At 41.7% G+C, this 17,498-nt stretch overlaps 1 protein-coding gene across 2 annotated transcripts in view; it reads right to left on the reverse strand.

Annotated features, from left to right (window-relative positions):
- The window catches only part of MARCHF1 (membrane associated ring-CH-type finger 1), a 304,632-nt gene that overhangs the window by 757 nt on the left and 286,377 nt on the right, over positions 1 to 17,498 (reverse strand). The gene's annotated exons all lie outside the window — the stretch shown is intronic.

A 17,498-nucleotide genomic window follows, 5' to 3' on the forward strand; every position in this document is an offset into this window, starting at 1 on the left:
TTCCTGAGTATAGACATGCATAAGATTTAGGATTTTAGTTACTCGTTTTATCAATCTTATATTTTGTTACTGAGAACCATCTCTTTCTTAGACATCAATCAATATTTTCTCTTAATTTCCATCACCATAACTAGAAATGGACTTTCTTTCACAAAGAGTTTTTAAAACTATGTCATGAGCGTTTCTGTAACTACAAGAGTATTTACGCCACACATAATTATAAATGTTAAATATATGATGGTCAAGAGACCACCTCTTGCCAACATTAGGATGGTATGGAGGATGTGATAGCTGCCTTCATTCATGTGAGAGGCTGTCAAGTAAAAGAGAAGGGTGGGTTGGAAACCACACTTCAGGGAAGTCGGGTTTTATTTACTTATAACAGTAAATAGAGTTATAAGAAACATCGTCTGTATTTTGTAAGAGTGACATTTATGAATACTTTATGCTTCTGGAAGCAAAATGGACCCCTGCCCCGTCTGCCTCGTGTTGAAGGGCTTGCCTTGCTCCTTAATCCTGTCTATGCAAGGAGAACAGGCCTGACTCACTGAGCTGGGGGGACCAGCAGCTTACAACTGGGGGTAGTTGTGTGCCCCGGGCCACTGAGCAGTGTCTGGAGATGTTGATCGTTATACCTGGTGTTGGGCGGGTGCTACTGACTTAGTAAGTCCTGTGATGCTGCTTTGCCAGCATCCCGCAATGTGTAGGACAGCAAGGAGTTAACCTAGTCCAAAATGCCAATAGTGCTGAGGTTGAGAAACCCTGTTGTAGAAGATGATCACAAGTTTGTTTATTTAGAAATTTGCAGGGAAGACTCAGTATACAAATTAGACATCTTGGAGTTCTCCAAATTTAGAAGGAGTTTTGCTCTCAGCTGTTCAGCTGAGCAGTAGTGTCTCCTTGTTTAGAAGGATGTTAACCACAGACAAGCTGAAGTGTGTTTTGTCTCCTATTTTTAGGGAAATCCCCATGGATTACATCTCATTTTCCCCTCTGATTCCTAAATGACACTACCAACTGTGCCCTGGAAGTGCCTGGAGATTCTCTCCTTCCAAACCTCTGCCCATGATATTTCTTCTCTCAGAATTTTGCTTCTCTGTTTCTGAATGTCTACCTGTCCCACAAAACCTGACTCAGAAATAATTTCCAGCTGGGAATACACGTTCTCACTCTTCCAGCTTCATGTTATTTTTTACACTTGTGGCATGAGTGGCTCTCTGACGTAAGTTATTTGTTCTCTGCTGTGCCATAACCTTGACAGTGCAGGATCTACGTCTGGTTGGTCTTTGTTTTCCACCCTGCCTTGCTCAGTGGACATTTTAAGGATGAATGAACGCTTTTAATATATATAAAGCTTTGATATATGTCTTTGTCTGACTTACTTCACTCAGTATGACAACCTCTAGGTCCATCCATGTTGCTGCAAATGGCATTATTTAATTCTTTTTTATGGCTAATATTCTATTGTATATATGTATCACATCTTCTTTATCCATTCCTCTGTTGACAGACATTTAGGTTGCTTCCATGTCTTGGCTATTGTAAATAGTGCTGCTATGAACATTGGGGTGCATGTGTCTTTTCGAATTATGGTTTTCTCTGGATATATGCCCAGGAGTGGGATTGCTGGATCATACGGTGGTTCTATATTTAGTTTTTTAAGGATCCTCCATACCGTTCTCCATAATGATTGTAACAATTTACATTCCCACCAACAGCGCAAGAGGGTTCCTTTTCTTCACACCCTCGCCAGCATTTGTTGTTTGTAGACTTTTTGATGATGGCCATTCTGACTGGTGTGAGGTGATACCTCAGTGTCGTTTTGATTTGCATTTCTCCAATGATTAGTGATGTTGAGCGTTCCTTCATGTGTTCATTGGCAATCTGTATATCTTCTTTGGAGAAATTTCTATTTAGGTCTCCTGCCAATTTTGGATTGGGTTGTATGGTTTTTTGTTTTTTTGTGTTTTTTTTGCGTTACGTGGGCCTCTCACTGCTGTGGCCTCTCCTGTTGCGGAGCACAGTCTCCGGACGCGCAGGCTCAGCGGCCATGGCTCACGGGGCCAGCTGCTCCGCGGCATGTGGGATCTTCCCGGACCGGGGCACGAACCTGTGTCCCCTGCATCGGCAGGCAGACTCTCAACCACTGCGCCACCAGGGAAGCCCTGGGTTGTATGTTTTTTTAATATTGAGCTGAATGAGCTGCTTGTAAATTTTGAAGATTAATCTTTTGTCAGTTGCTTCATTTGCAAATGTTTTCTCCCATTCTGAGGGTTGTCTTTTCGTCTTTACCATTTCCTTTACTGTGCAAAAGCTTTTAAGTTTGATTAGGTCTCATTTCTTTATTTTTGTTTCATTTCTATTTGTATAGGAGGTGGGTCAAAAAGGATCTTGCTGTGATTTATGTCATAGAGTGTTCTACCTAGCTTTTCCTCTAAGAGTTTTACACTGTCTGGCCTTATATTTAGGTCTTCAATCCATTTTGAGTTTATTTTTGTGAATGGAGTTAGGGAGTGTTCTAATTTCATTCTTTCACATGTAGCTGTCCAGTTTTCCCAGCACCACTTACTGGAGGCTGTATTTTCTGCACTCTATTCTCTTGCCTCCTTTATCAAAGATAAGGTGACCATATGTGCCTGGGTTTATCTCTGGGCTTTCTATCCTGTTCCATTGACCTACATTTCTGTTTTTGTGCCAGTACCATACTGTCTTGATTACTGTAGCTTTGTAGTAGTATAGTCTGAAGTCCAGGAGCCTGATTCCTCCAGCTCCATTTTTCTTTCTCAAGATTGCTTTGGCTATTCAGGGTCTTTTGTGTTTCCATAAAAATTGTGAACTTTTTTGTTCTAGTTCTGTGAAAAATGTCATTGGTAGGTTGGTAGGGATCGCATTGAACCTGTAGATTGCTTTGGGTAGTATAGTCCTTTTCAGAATGTTGATTTTTTCCAATCCAAGAATGTGGTATATCTCTCCATCTATTTGTATTATCTTTAATTTCGTTCATCAGTGTCTTGTAGTTTTCTGCATATGGGTTTTTTTTCTCCTTAGGTAGGTTTATTCCTAGGTATTTTATTCTTTCTGTTGCAGTGGTAAATGGGAGTGATTTCTTAATTTCTCTTTCAGATTTTTCATCATTAGTGTATAGGAATGCAAGATTTCTGTGCATTAATTTTCTATCCTGCTACTTTACCAAATTCATTGATTAGCTCTAGTAGTTTTCTGATAGCATCTTTAGGATTCTCTATGTCTAGTACCATGTCATCTGCAGTGACAGCTTTACTTCTTCTTTTCTGATTTGGACTTCTTTTATTTCTTTCTCTTCTCTCATTGCTGTGGCTAGAGCTTCCAAAACTGTGTTGAATAATAGTGGGGAGAATGGGCAACTTTGTCTTGGTCCTGATCTTAGTGGAAATGGTTTCAGTTTTTCACCATTGAGAACAATGTTGGAGGTGGGTTTGTCATATATGGCCTTTATTATGTTGAGGTAAGTTCCCTCTATGCCTACTTTCTGGAGGGTATTTTTATCTTAAAACTGTTGCATTTTGTCAAAAGCCTTTTCTATTGAAATGATCATATGGTTTTTCACCTTCATTTGTTAATATGGTGTATCACATTGATTGATTTGCATTTATTGAAGAATCCTTGCATTCCTGGAATAAACCCCACTTGATCATGGTGTATGATCCTTTTAATGTGCCGTGGGATTCTGTTTGCTAGTATTTTGTTGAGGATTTTTGCATCTATGTTCATCAGTGATATTGGCCTATAGTTTTCTTTCTTTGTGACATCTTCATCTGCTTTTGGTATCAGGGTGATTGTGGTCTCATAGAATGAGTTTGGGAGTGTTCCTCTGCTATATTTTGCAAGAGTGAGAAATATAGGAGTTAGCTCTTCTCTAAATGTTTGATAGAATTCGCCTGTGAAGCCATCTATCTGGTCCTGGGCTTTTGTTTGTTGGAAAGTTTTTAATCACAGTCTCTCTCAATTTCATTGCTTGTGACTGGTCTGTTTATATTTTCTATTTCTTCCTGGTTCAGTATCTGAATGTTGTGCTTTTCGAAGAATTTGTCCCATTTCTTTCAGGGTGTCCATTTTACTGCCATATAGTTGCTTGTAGTAATCTCTCATGATCCTTTGTATTTCTGCAGTGTCAGTTGCTACTTCTCCATTTTCATTTCTAATTCTATTGATTTCAGTATTCTCCCTTTTTTTCTTGACGAATCTGGTAAATGGTTTACCAATTTTGTTTATCTTCTCAAAGAAACACACCTTTTAGTTTTATTGATCTTTGCTATTATTTCCTTCATTTCTTTTTCATTTATTTCTGATCTGATCTTTATGGTTTCTTTCCTTCTGCTAACTTTGGGGTTTTTTTGTTCTTCTTTCTCTAATTGCTATAGGTGTGAATTTAGGTTGTTTATTTGAGATTTTTCATGTTTCTTGAGGTATGATTGTATTGCTATAAACTTCCCTCTTAGAACTGCTTTTTCTGCATAGGTATTGGGTCATTTTGTTTCCATTGTCATTTCTTTCTCGGTATTTTTTTATTTCCTCTTTGATTTCTTCAGTGATATCTTGGTTATTTAGTAGCATATTGTTTAGCCTCCATGTGTTTGTATTTTTTACAGATTTTTTTTCCCTGTAATTGATATCTAGTCTCATAGTGTTGTGCTTGGAAAAGATACTTGATACAATTTCAATTTTCTTAAATTTACCAAGGTTTCATTTGTGACCCAAGAGATGATCTATCCTGGAGGATGTTCCATGAGCGCTTGAGAAGAAAGTGTATTCTGTTGTTTTTGGATGGAATGTCCTATAATTATCAATTAAGTCCGTCTTGTTTACTGTATCATTTAAAGCTTGTGTTTCCTATTTACTTTCATTTTGGATGATCTGTCCATTGGTGAAAGTGGGGTGTTAAGGTTCCCTACTATGATTTTGTTACTGTCGATTCCCCCTTTGATGGCTGTTGGCATTAGCCTTATATTGAGGTGCTCCTGTGTTGGGTGCATAAATATTTACAATTGTTATATCTTCTTCTTGGATTGATCCCTTGATCATTATGTAGTGTCCTTCTTTGTCTCTTGTAATAGTCTTTATTTTAAAGTCATTTTGTCTGATATGAGAATTGCTACTCAGGCTTTGTTTTGATTTCCACTTGCATGGAATATCTTTTTCCACCCCCTCACTCTCAGTCTGTATTTGTCCCTAGGTCTGAATTGGGTTTCTTGTAGACAGCACATCTATGGGTCTCGTTTTTGTATCCATTCAGCCAGTCTATGTCTTTTGGTTGGAGTATTTACTCTATTTACATTTAAGGTAATTATCAATATGTATGTTGCTATTACCATTTTCTTAATTGTTTTGGGTTTGTTATTGTAGGTCTTTTCCATCTTTTGTGTTTCCTGCCTAGAGAAGTTCCTTCAGCATTTGTTGTAACAAGCTGGTTTGGTGGCGCTGAATTCTCTCAGCTTTTGCTTGTCGGTAAAGGTTTTAATTTCTCCGTCGAATCTGAACGAGACCCTTGCTAGGTAGAGTAATCTTGGTTGTAGGTTTTTCCCTTTCATCACTTTAAATATGTCCTGCCACTCCCTTCCTGCTTGCAGAGTTTCTGCTGAAAGATCAGCTGTTCACCTTATGGGGATTCCCTTGTATATTATTTGTTGTTTTTCCCTTGCTGCTTTTGATATTTTTTCTTTGTATTTAATTTTTGATACTTTGATTAATATGTGTCTTGGTGTGTTTCTCCTTGGATTTGTCCTGTATGGGTCTCTCTGCACTTCCTGGACTTGATTAACTATTTACTTTACCATGTTAGAGAAGTCTTCAACTATAATCTCTTCAAATATTTTCTCAGTCCCTTTCTTTTTCTCTTCTTCTTCTGGGACCACTATAATTTGAATGTTGGTGTGTTTAATGTTGTCCCAGAGGTCTCTGAGACTGTCCTCAATTCTTTTCATTCTTATTTCTTTATTCTGTCTGCAGTAGTTATTTCCACTGTTTTACCTTTCAGGTCCCTTATCTGTTTTTCTGCCTCAGTTATTCTGCTGTTGATTCCTTCTAGAGAATTTTTTTTTTTTTTTTTTTTTTTGCGGTATGCGGGCCTCTCACTGTTGTGGCCGCTCCTGTTGCAAAGCACAGGCTCCGTACACGCAGGCCCAGCGGCCATGGCTTACGGGCCCAGCTGCTCCACGGCACGTGGGATCTTCCCAGACCGGGGCATGAATCCATGTCCCCTGCATTGGCAGGCAGACTCTCAACCACTGCGCCACCAGGGAAGCCCCTTCTAGAGAATTTTTAATTTCATTTATTGTGTTGTTCATCATTGTGTGTTTGCTCATTAGTTCTTCTAGGTCCTTGTTAAATGTTTCTTGTATTCTCTCCATTGTATTTCCATAATTTTGGATCATCTTTACTATCATTTCTCTGAATTCTTTTTCAGGTAGACTGCCTACCTATTTCCTCTTCATTTGTTAGGTCTGGTGGGTTTTTATCTTGTTGCTTCATCTGCTGTGTGTTTTCTGTCTTCTCATTTTGCTTATCTTACTGTGTTTGGGGTCTCCTTTTTGCAGGCTGCAGCTTCGTAGTTCCCGTTGTTTTTGGTGTCTGTCCCCAGTGGCTAAAGTTGGTTCAGTGGGTTGTGTAGGCTTCCTGGTGGAGGGGACTAGTGCCTGTGTTCTGGTGGATGAGGCTGGATCTTGTCTTTCTGGTGGGCAGGTCCATGTCTGGTGGTGTGTTTTGGAGTGTCTGTGGACGTACTATGATTTTAGGCCGCCTCTCTGCTAATGGGTGGCGTTGTGTTCCTGTCTTACTAGTTGTTTGGCATAGGGTGTCCAGCACTGTAGCTTGCTGGTCGTTGAGTGAAGCTGGGTGCTGGTGTTGAGATGAAGATCTCTCAAAGATTTTCGCCATTTTGATATTATGTGGAGCTGGGAGGTCTCTTGTGGACCAGTGTCCTGAAGTTGGCTCTCCCACCTCAGAGACACAGCACTGAAGGCTGGCTGCAGCTCCAAGACCCTGTCAGCCACACGGCTCAGAAGAAAAGGGAAAAGGAAAGAAAGAGAGAGAGAGAGAGAGAAGGCAAGGGAGGAAGGAGCATTAAAAACTATACTAAAAAAAAACAAAACAAAAATGGAGAGACAGAACCCTAGGGCAAATGGCGAAAGCAAAGCTATACAGACAGAATCACACACAGAAGTATACACATACACACTCACAAAAAGAGAAAAAGGAAAAAATATAAATATATCGTTGCTACTAAAGTCCACCTCCTCTATTTGGGCTGATTCATTGTCTATTCAGGTATTCCACCGATGCAGGGTACATCAAGTTGATTGTGGAGATTTAATCCGCTGCTCCTGAGGCTGCTGGGAGAGATTTCCCTTTCTCTTCTTTTTTCGCACATCTCCTGGGGTTCAGCTATGGATTTGGACCCGCCTGTGCATGTAGGTCGCCAGAGGGCGTCTGTTGTTCGCTCAGACAGGACAGGGTTAAAGGAGACGCTGATTCGGGGGCTCTGGCTCACTCAGGCTGGGGGGAGGGAGGGATCCGGAGTGCGGGGCGAGCCTGCGGCAGCAGAGGCCAACATGACGTTGCACCAGCCTGAGGCGCGCCGTGCGTTCTCCAAGGGAAGTTGTCCTTGGATCACGGGACCTCGGCAGTGGTGGTTTGCACAGGCTCCCAGAAGGGGAGGTGTGGATAGTGACCTGTGCTCACACACAGGCTGCTTCTTAGTGGTGGCAGCAGCAGCCGGAGCATCCCATGCCCGGCTCGGGGGTCCACACTGTTAGTTGCGGCTCACGCCCGTCTCTACAGCTCCTTTAAGCAGCGCTCTTAATCCCCTCTGCTCGTGCACCCTGAAACAATGGTCTCTCGACTCTTCGGCAGCTCCAGACTTTTCCCTGGACTCCCTCCTGGCTAGCCGTGGCGCACTAGCCCCTTCAGGCTGTGTTCATGCCACCAACCCCAGTCCTCTCCCTACGCTCTGAACAAAGCCCGAGCCTCAGCTCCCAGCCCTGCCCGCCTCTCGGGCTGGTGAGTGCTGGTCAGCACCGATCCTCTGTGCGGGAATCTCTCCGCTTTGCCCTCGGCGCCCCTGTGGCTGCGCTCTCCTCTGCGGATCCGAAGCTCCCCCCTCCGCCACCCGCAGTCTCTGACCACGAAGGGGCTCCTACCGTGTGGAAACCTTTGCTCCTGCGCAGCTCCCTCCCACTGGTGCCGGTCCCATCCCTGTTGTTTCGTCTCTGTTTTTTCTTTTTTCTTTTGCCCTACCCAGGTACCTGGGGAGTTTCTTGCCTTTTGGGAGGTCTGGGGTCTTCTGCCAGCGTTCAGTAGGTGTTCTGTAGGAGTTGTTCCACGTGTGGATGTATTTCTCATGTATGTGTGGGGAGGAAGGTGATCTCCGCATTTTACTTTTCAGCCATCTTGATGGTCTCTCTTTCCTTAACTAGTTTTAATGGTAATATTTATTGTGAGTAAACATGAATGATACATGTGCAGTTTGTGTAAACACTTTGTTTCTTTTTTAAAAAAATAATTTAGACAACTTGATGTACCCTGCATCTGTGGAACACATGAATAGACAACGAATCATCCCAAATTGAGGAGCTCTGTGGATGAAAGGTTCTTGATGCTGCACCCAGGAGTCAGTGCTGTGCCTCTGAGGTGGGAGAGCCAACTTCAGGACACTGGTCCACAAGAGACTTCCCAGCTCCACATAATATCAAAACGGCGAAAATCTTCGAGAGATCTCAACACCAGCACCCAGCTTCACTCAACGACCAGCAAGCTACAGTGCTGGACACCCTATGCCAAACAACTAGCAAGACAGGAACACAACGCCACCCATTAGCAAAGAGGCTGCCTAAAATCATAAAAAGTCCACAAACACCCCAAAACACACCACCAGACATGGACCTGCCCACCAGAAAGACAAGATCTAGCCTCATCCACCAGAACACAGGCACTAGTCCCCTCCACCAGGAAGCCTACACAACCCACTGAACCACCCTTAGCCACTGGGGACAGACACCCAAAACAACGGGAACTACAAACTTGCAGCCTGCAAAAAGGAAACCCCAAACACAGTAAGATAAGCAAAATCAGAAGACAGAAAAACACACAGCAGGTGAAGGAGCAAGATAAAAATCCACCAGACCTAACAAGTGAAGAGGAAATAGGCAGTCTACCTGAAAAAGAATGCAGAATGATGATAGTAAAGATGATCCAAAATCATGGAAATAGAATAGACAAAATGCAAGAAACAGTTAACAAGGACCTAGAAGAATTAAAGATGAAACGATGAACAACACAATAAATGAAATTAAAAATACTCTAGATGGGATCAATAGCACAATAACTGAGGCAGAAGAACAGATAAGTGATGTAGAAGATAAAATAGTGGAAATAACTACTGCAGAGCAGAATAAAGAAAAAAGAATGAAAAGAACTGAGGACAGTCTCAGGGACCTCTGGGACAACATTAAACACAGCAACATTCGAATGATAGGGGTTCCAGAAGAAGAAGAGAAAAAGAAAGGGACTGAGAAAATATTTGAAGAGATTATAGTTGAAAACTTCCCTAATATGGGAACGGAAATAGTTAATCAAGTCCAGGAGGGACCGAGAGTCCCATACAGGATAAATCTAAGGAGAAATACGCCAAGACACATATTAATCAAAGTATCAAAAATAAAATACAAAGAAAACATTAAAAGCAGAAGGGAAAAATAGCAAATAACACACAAGGGAATCCCCATAAGGTAACAGCTGATCTTTCAGCAGAAACTCTGCAAGCCAGAAGGGACTGGCAGGACATATTTAACGTGATGAAGGAGAAAACCCTGGAGCCAAGATTACCCTACCCAGCAAAGATCTCATTCAGATTTGATGGAGAAATTAAAACCTTTACAGACAGTCAAAAGCTGAGAGAGTTCACCACCACCAAACCAGCTTTACAAGAAATGCTAAAGGAACTTCTCTAGGCAAGAAACACAAGAGAAAGAAAAGACCTACAATAACGAACTCAAAACAATTAAGAAAATGGGAATAGGAACATACATATCAATAATTACCTTAAATGTAAATGGACTAAATGCTCCCACCAAAAGACACAGATTGGCTGAATGGATACAAAAACAAGACCCATATATATGCTGTCTACAAGAGACCCACTTCAGACCTAGAGACACATACAGACTGAAAGTAAGGGGATGGAAAGAGATATTTCATGCAAATGGAAACCAAAGGAAAGCTGGGGCAGAAATTCTCATATCAGACAAAATAGACTTTAAAGACTATTAGAAGAGAAAAAGAAGGACACTACATAATGATCAAGGGACCGATCTAAGAAGAAGATATAAGAATTGTAAATATTTATGCACCAAACACAGGAGCACCTCAATACATAAGGCAAATACTAACAGCCATAAAAGGGGAAATCGACAGTAACACATTCATAGTAGGGGACTTTAACACCCCACTTTCACCAATGGGCAGATCATCCAAAATGAAAATAAATAAGGAAACACAAGCTTTAAAGGATACATTAAACAAGATGGACTTGATATTTATAGGACATTCCATCCAAAAACAACAGAATACACATTTTTCTCAAGTGCTCATGCAACCATCTCCAGGATAGATCCTATCTTGGGTCACAAATCAAGCCTTGGTAAATTTAATAAAACTGAAATTGTATCAAGTATCTTTTCCAACCACAATGCTATGAGACTAGATATCAATTACAGGAAAAGATCTGTAAAAAATACAAACACATGGAGGCTAAACAATACACTACTTAATAACGAAGTGATCACTGAAGAAATCAAAGAGGAAATCAAAAAATACCTAGAAACAAATGACTGTTGAGACACGACGACCCAAAACCTATGGGATGCAGCAAAAGGAGTTTTAAGAGGGAAGTTTATAGCGATACAATCCTACCTTAAGAAACAGGAAACATCTCGAATAAACAACCTAACCTTGCACCTAAAGCAATTTGAGAAAGACGAACAACCAAAAAAAAAAAACACAAAAAAACCCCCACAAAGTTAGCAGAAGGAAAGAAATCATAAAAATCAGATCAGAAATAAATGAAACAAATGAAGGAAACGATAGCAAAGATCAATAAAACTAAAAGCTGGTTCTTTGAGAACATAAACAAAATTGATAAACCATTAGCCAGACTCATCAAAAAGGGAGAAGACTCAAATCAATAGAATTAGAAATGAAAAAGAAGTAACAGCTGACACTGCAGAAATACAAAAGATCGTGAGAGATTATTACAAGCAACTCTATGCCAATAAAATGGACAACCTGAAAGAAATGGACAAATTTTTGGAAATGCACAACCTGCCAAGACTGAATCAGGAAGAAATAGAAAATATGAATAGACCAATCACAAGCACTGAAATTGAAACTGTGATTAAAAATCTTCCAACAAACAAAAGCCCAGTACCAGATGGCTTCACAGGCGAATTCTATCAAGCATTTAGAGAAGAGCTAACACCCAACACCCATCCTTCTCAAACTGTTCCAAAATATAGCAGAGGGAGGAACACTCCCAAATTCATTCTACGAGGCCACCATCACCCTGATACCGAAACCAGAGAAGGATGTCACAAAGAAAACTACAGGCCAATATCACTGATGAACATAGATGCAAAAATCCTCAACAAAATACTAGCAAACAATCCAACAGCACATTAAAAGGATCATACACCATGATCAAGTGGGGTTTATTCCAGGAATGCAAGGATTCTTCAATATACGCAAATCAATCAACGTGATACACCATATTAACAAATTGAAGGAGAAAAACCATATGATCATCTCAATAGATGCAGAGAAAGCTTTCACCAAAATTCAATACCCATTTATGATAAAAACCCTGCAGAAAGTAGGCATAGAGGGAACTTTCGTCAACATATTAAAGGCCATATATGAGAAACCGACAGCCAACATCATCCTCAATGGTGAAAAAGTGAAAGCATTTCCACTAAGATCAGGAACAAGACAAAGTTGCCCACTCTCACCACTCTTACTCAACATAGTTTTGGAAGTTTTAGCCACAGCAATCAGAGAAGAAAAGGAAGTAAAAGGAATCCAAATCGGAAAAGAAGTAGTAAAGCTGTCACTGTTTGCAGATGACATGATACTATACATAGAAAATCCTAAAGATGCTACCAGAAAACTACTAGAGCTAATCAATGAATTTGGTAAAGTAGCAGGATACAAAATTAATGCACAGAAATCTCTGGCATTCCTATATACTAATGATGAAAAATCTGAAAGTGAAATCAAGAAAACACTCCCACTTACCATTGCAACAAAAACACTCCCATTTATCATTGCAACAAAAAGATTAAAAGACCTGTATGCAGAAAATTATAAGACACTGATGAAAGAAATTAAAGGTGATACAAATAGATGGAGAGATATACCATGTTCTTGGATTGGAAGAATCAACATTGTGAAAATGACTCTACTACCCAAAGCAATCTACAGATTCAATGCAATCCCTATCAAACTACCACTGGCATTTTTCACAGAACTAGAACAAAAAATTTCACAATTTGTATGGAAACACAAAAGACCCCGAATAGCCAAAGCAATCTTGAGAACGAAAAATGGAGCTGGAGGAATCAGGCTCCCTGACTTCAGACTATACTAGAAAGCTACAGTAATCAAGACAGTGTGGTACTGGCACAAAAACAGAAATATAGATCAATGGAACAGGATAGAAAGCCCAGAGATAAACCCACGGACATCTGGTCACCTTATCTTTGATAAAGGAGGCAGGAATGTACAGTGGAGAAAGGACAGCCTCTTCAATAAGTGGTGCTGGGAAAACTGGACAGGGACATGTAAAAGTATGAGATTAGATCACTCCCTAACACCATACACAAAAATAAGCTCAAAATGGATTAAAGACCTAAATGTAAGGCCAGAAACTATCAAACTCTTAGAGGAAAACATAGGCAGAACACTCTATGACATAAATCACAGCAAGATCCTTTTTGACCCACCTCCTAGAGAAATGGAAATAAAGACAAAAATAAACACCTGGGACCTAATGAAACTTAAAAGCTTTTGCACAGCAAAGGAAACCATAAACAAGACCAGAAGACAACCCTCAGAATGGGAGAAAATATTTGCAAATGAAGCAACTGACAAAGGATTAATCTCCAAAATTTATAAGCAGCTCATGCAGCTCAATTAACAAAAAAATAACCCAATCCAAAAATGGGCAGAAGACCTAAATAGACCTTTCTCCACAGAAGATATACAGACTGCCAACAAACACAAGAAAGAATGCTCAACATCTTTAATTAGAGAAATGCAAATCAAAAGTACAATGAGATACCATCTCACACTAGTCAGAATGGCCATCAAAAAATCTAGAAACAATAAATGCTGGAGAGGGTGTGGAGAAAAGGGAACACTCTTGCACTGCTGGTGGGAATGTGAATTGGTACAGCCACTATGGAGAACAGTATGGAAGTTCCTTAAAAAACTACAAATAGAACTACCATATGACCCAGCAATCCCACTACTGGGCATATACCCTGAGAAAACCATAATTCAAAAAGAGACATGTACCAAAATGTTCATTGCAGCCCTATTTACAATAGCCCAGAGATGGAAACAATCTAAGTGTCCATCATCGGATGAATGGATAAAGAAGATGTGGCACATATATACAATGGAATATTACTTAGCCAGAAAAAGAAACGAAATTGAGTTATTTGTAATGAGGTGGATAGACCTAGAGTCATATAGAGTGAAGTAAGTCAGAAAGAGAAAGACAAATACCGTATGCTAACACATATATATGGAATTTAAGAAGAAAAAAAAATGTCATGAAGAACCTAGGGGTAAGACAGGAATAAAGACACAGACCTACTAGAGAATGGAGTTGAGGATATGGGGAGGGGGAAGGGTAAGCTGTGACAAAGCAAAAAAGAGGCATGGACATATATACACTACGAAACGTAAGGTAGATGGAGCAACTAAGCCTGTGCGCCACAACTACTGAGCCTGCACTCTGGAGCCTGCAAGCCACAACTACTGAGCCCGCGCACCTAGAGCCTGTGCTCCGCAAGAAGAGGAGCCACCGCAACGAGAAGCCCGTGCACCAGAACGAAGAGTAGCCCCTGCTCACCGCAACTAGAGAACGTCCGTGCACAGCAACAAAGACACGATGCATCCAAAAATAACTAAACAAATTTATGAAAGAAAATAGCATGAACTTTTGTGTCATTTTCTTGGTCTGTATTTTTGTGATTTGTTTTCAGCACACAGATGTACCCTGGAGCATTCCTCTAGAATATGTAAAGATAAGGCAGGAGGATTAATTGTTCTCCCAAGTTAGAGTTGGCAACATGGATAATTTAGGGAGTTAAAGTTTCAAGTACCATGTATTTATTTTTGTTTTTGTTTTCATCACAGGAAATAGGGATCCTGGGGCATGATGTTTATTTAATCTGAAAGGACAGCCACTTAAAAACATACAAAGGACTTTTTCCTGGCACTGTTGTTATTACAGCTCAGAAGATGCTGTTTTATATTCGACCTCCACTCTGGTTAAAGAAGGCAATTTGTTTCTCCTCAAATATTTCCAAGATGGATTTAAAATATTTTGACTTTTCAATTATGCAGTTTTTTTCCAAAACTTTAAAAGCCAATTCAGGAGCAGCTCTCCCTCTTCCAACACCAAAGGAAGATTAATAATTCACACAGATTCCCACAGTACCCGAAAATTTGCACTTTGGGAAGTTAGGTGTTAAATACAATTTGAACATAAGTGCAGAGAGTCTTCTACTAAAAAACTTTTACAAAAGTCTCCATGGCCCCATTTGAAATTACCCAAGTCAGGAGCTGTCCCTCTGGTCAATGACTCTGTAGGAATAACCACGGGGACTGCTTCGTGATAAAGATCTCGCTTCTTCCTATTTCAGAAGCTCTGTACACCAAAGATAAAAGCTATCTCATTTTCATTTGCTTTTAAGAAACTGAAAATAGGGACTTTCCTGGTGGTCCAGTGGTTAAGAATCTGTCTTCCAGTGCATGGGATGCGGGTTCGATCCCTGATCCGGGATCTAAGATCCCACATGCCGCAGGGTAACTAAGCCCACATGGCGCAACTACTGAGCCCACACGCTCTGGAGCTCATGTGCCACAACTAGAGAGAAGCCTGCGTGCCGCAAAGAAGAGCCCACACGCCGCAATGAAAGATCTCGCGTGCCGCAACCAAGACCTGACCCAGCCAAAAATAAATATTTTTTAAAACCTGAAAATAACTTTTAAAAGTATATGGTAGAAAGCTGACCCTATATACTGTGTGTGTGTATATATGTTTATAGATAGCTATAGCTATAGATATTAAGAAGCTGACCTTTGGTTATCATTCAACCTTTTCTGTTGGGAAATATGACTGAGGACTCTGAGGGACAGTCCATTGGAGACTGTGGTCTGAAATCCTGCATCTACCCAGAACTGAGAAAGGGAAAAAATATTTTGAAGAGAAATTCCAAAAGAAAGAAAAAAAGTGGAAAAATGTGTGTATGAGGCATTCACTGTCGCCATTCCTCCTCCATTGACTGGGCCCCTTGCCAGGTCCCAGACACAGTGCTCAGCACCCAGGATGTGCTGGTGAGCAGGACAGACACTGCCCAGCCTGCTTGGAGCTCAGTCTACTGGTGAGGGGAGACAGACAGTTAAATAAGTGATTATAATAAAGTGTTGTAAGTCTCCTGGTAGGGCAGAGCTTCTCAGCCTGACTGCACAACAGAATCATGTAAGGGGTAATTAAACCTTTGGGGGTAAAACTCCCGCTTTGTAGTGGTATAGAATCTGCACAGGGGGTGCAACAGGCAGTCAAGGTAGGGGGGCTACGGGAGCAGGTGTTCTCAACACTTAGAGGGTGTCAGCTACCCACACATTGCTGGGCTCCACCCGCAGAATCTGATTCACAGGTCTGGGGTGGGGAGAAGCCAGGAAACTGCATTTCTAACAAATGCCTAGGTAATGCTGATGCTGTGGATTTGGGGACCACATGTTGAGAGCTGCTGAGGTAGTAACAATTATTCTAGCTCAGGGAGCCGAACTGAGTTTCCAAGAGGGAGTGATGTCTAAGGTAAATTGTGAAGGGCTGAGTGGGGCTCAGGGAGGTGTGTGATGAGCCGTGAGCGTGAGAGTGAGTGTCTGGGGCTGACATGAGAAGCTGGGAGGACGTGTCATGGAGACGGAAAAGCAGAGCAGGGTCTGGAAGCAGATCTGGGAGCTGAACCAGTGTTGGACATAATTGGCTTCAGCCAGGTCACGGGGTCAGCATAGCCCCGTTTCAGAGCCCAGGGTGTATTTTAAGAAACATGAATAAACAGGGATAGAATGTGGTCAGATTTGTGTTTTGTAAATTTGCTGCGAGTCCATTTCTGGATGTGGGTTGAAGGTGGGCAAAACTGGAGAAAGTCTAGCTAAGGAGCAGTTTTCCAGTAAAAGAGATGATCACACAGGTGGTGGCAGAGTGGGGAGGGAGAGAAATGGACAGATCCCTGAGGTGTGTGGCACAGACTAAATAAATAGGACTTGGTGACCTATGTAAGGTGGAAGTGGGGGGTGGCGAGGAGTGAAGCCTGGGGTGCATTTGGTTACCGGGGGTTAGCGATGCCATTCCTACGGGGGTCAGAGTGGGAAGTGGTGGTAGCTTAGGAGTTTGGACACACTGCGTCCAGGTGCCTGGGAGACCTTTAAATGGAGAGGTCTGGGAGGCAGGTAGATGAGTGGTTGGAGATCATTTGTGTGTGTGTGTGTGGGGGGGGGGTTACCAGCATAGAAGTGACACCTGAAGACAATGACAGCTGGGGGACTAGAGAGGGAGATAAATTGAAAGAGGCATGGCTCCTGGGTCACGGGTTTCAGGGCTGAGGTGGTGACAGTCATGTCCACTGTGGGATAAACGACTGCTGTTCACTCACATGTGTCAGAAGTGGGACTGAGTAAATGACTCAACAGAGAGGCTCTGAGCTGCCTGCCTATGGATGACGTGAGATTGCATCCTCCTCTTCTGTCTGGGAGAGGGGCCATCATCTTGTTTCCCTCCCCTGTAGCTGGGGGACAGCAGCGGGAGCCCTGCAGCCTGGGGCAGCCAGGCCCAGGCAGGGTGGCCACCGGGAGATGGCTAGGCTACGCTGGAACACTGACATTGGGACATATCCAGCCCGGCTTCAGGTCTGCTCTGGATTGTGAGGAAACACTGCAGTCCTAAGGTCGTAGGCTGGGTGTAGTGAGGTGGGGAAGGTGATGGGGTGCCTCTTTGTCTTCACGTACACACAGGATCAGCTGCAATGTTTGTGGCATACTTTCTGTTACCTGGCTTGAGCCAGTTCCTGTAGCCGTAGGCGATATGGGCTTAAAATATATAAATAAATAAAAAGTTCCTACGAAGGAACTTAGACAGCAGGGATGTGATAGACATTTTAAAATCCAGCATCTCA

Source organism: Mesoplodon densirostris, chromosome 1, assembly GCF_025265405.1.
Source record: "Mesoplodon densirostris isolate mMesDen1 chromosome 1, mMesDen1 primary haplotype, whole genome shotgun sequence".
Lineage (NCBI taxonomy): Eukaryota > Metazoa > Chordata > Mammalia > Artiodactyla > Ziphiidae > Mesoplodon > Mesoplodon densirostris.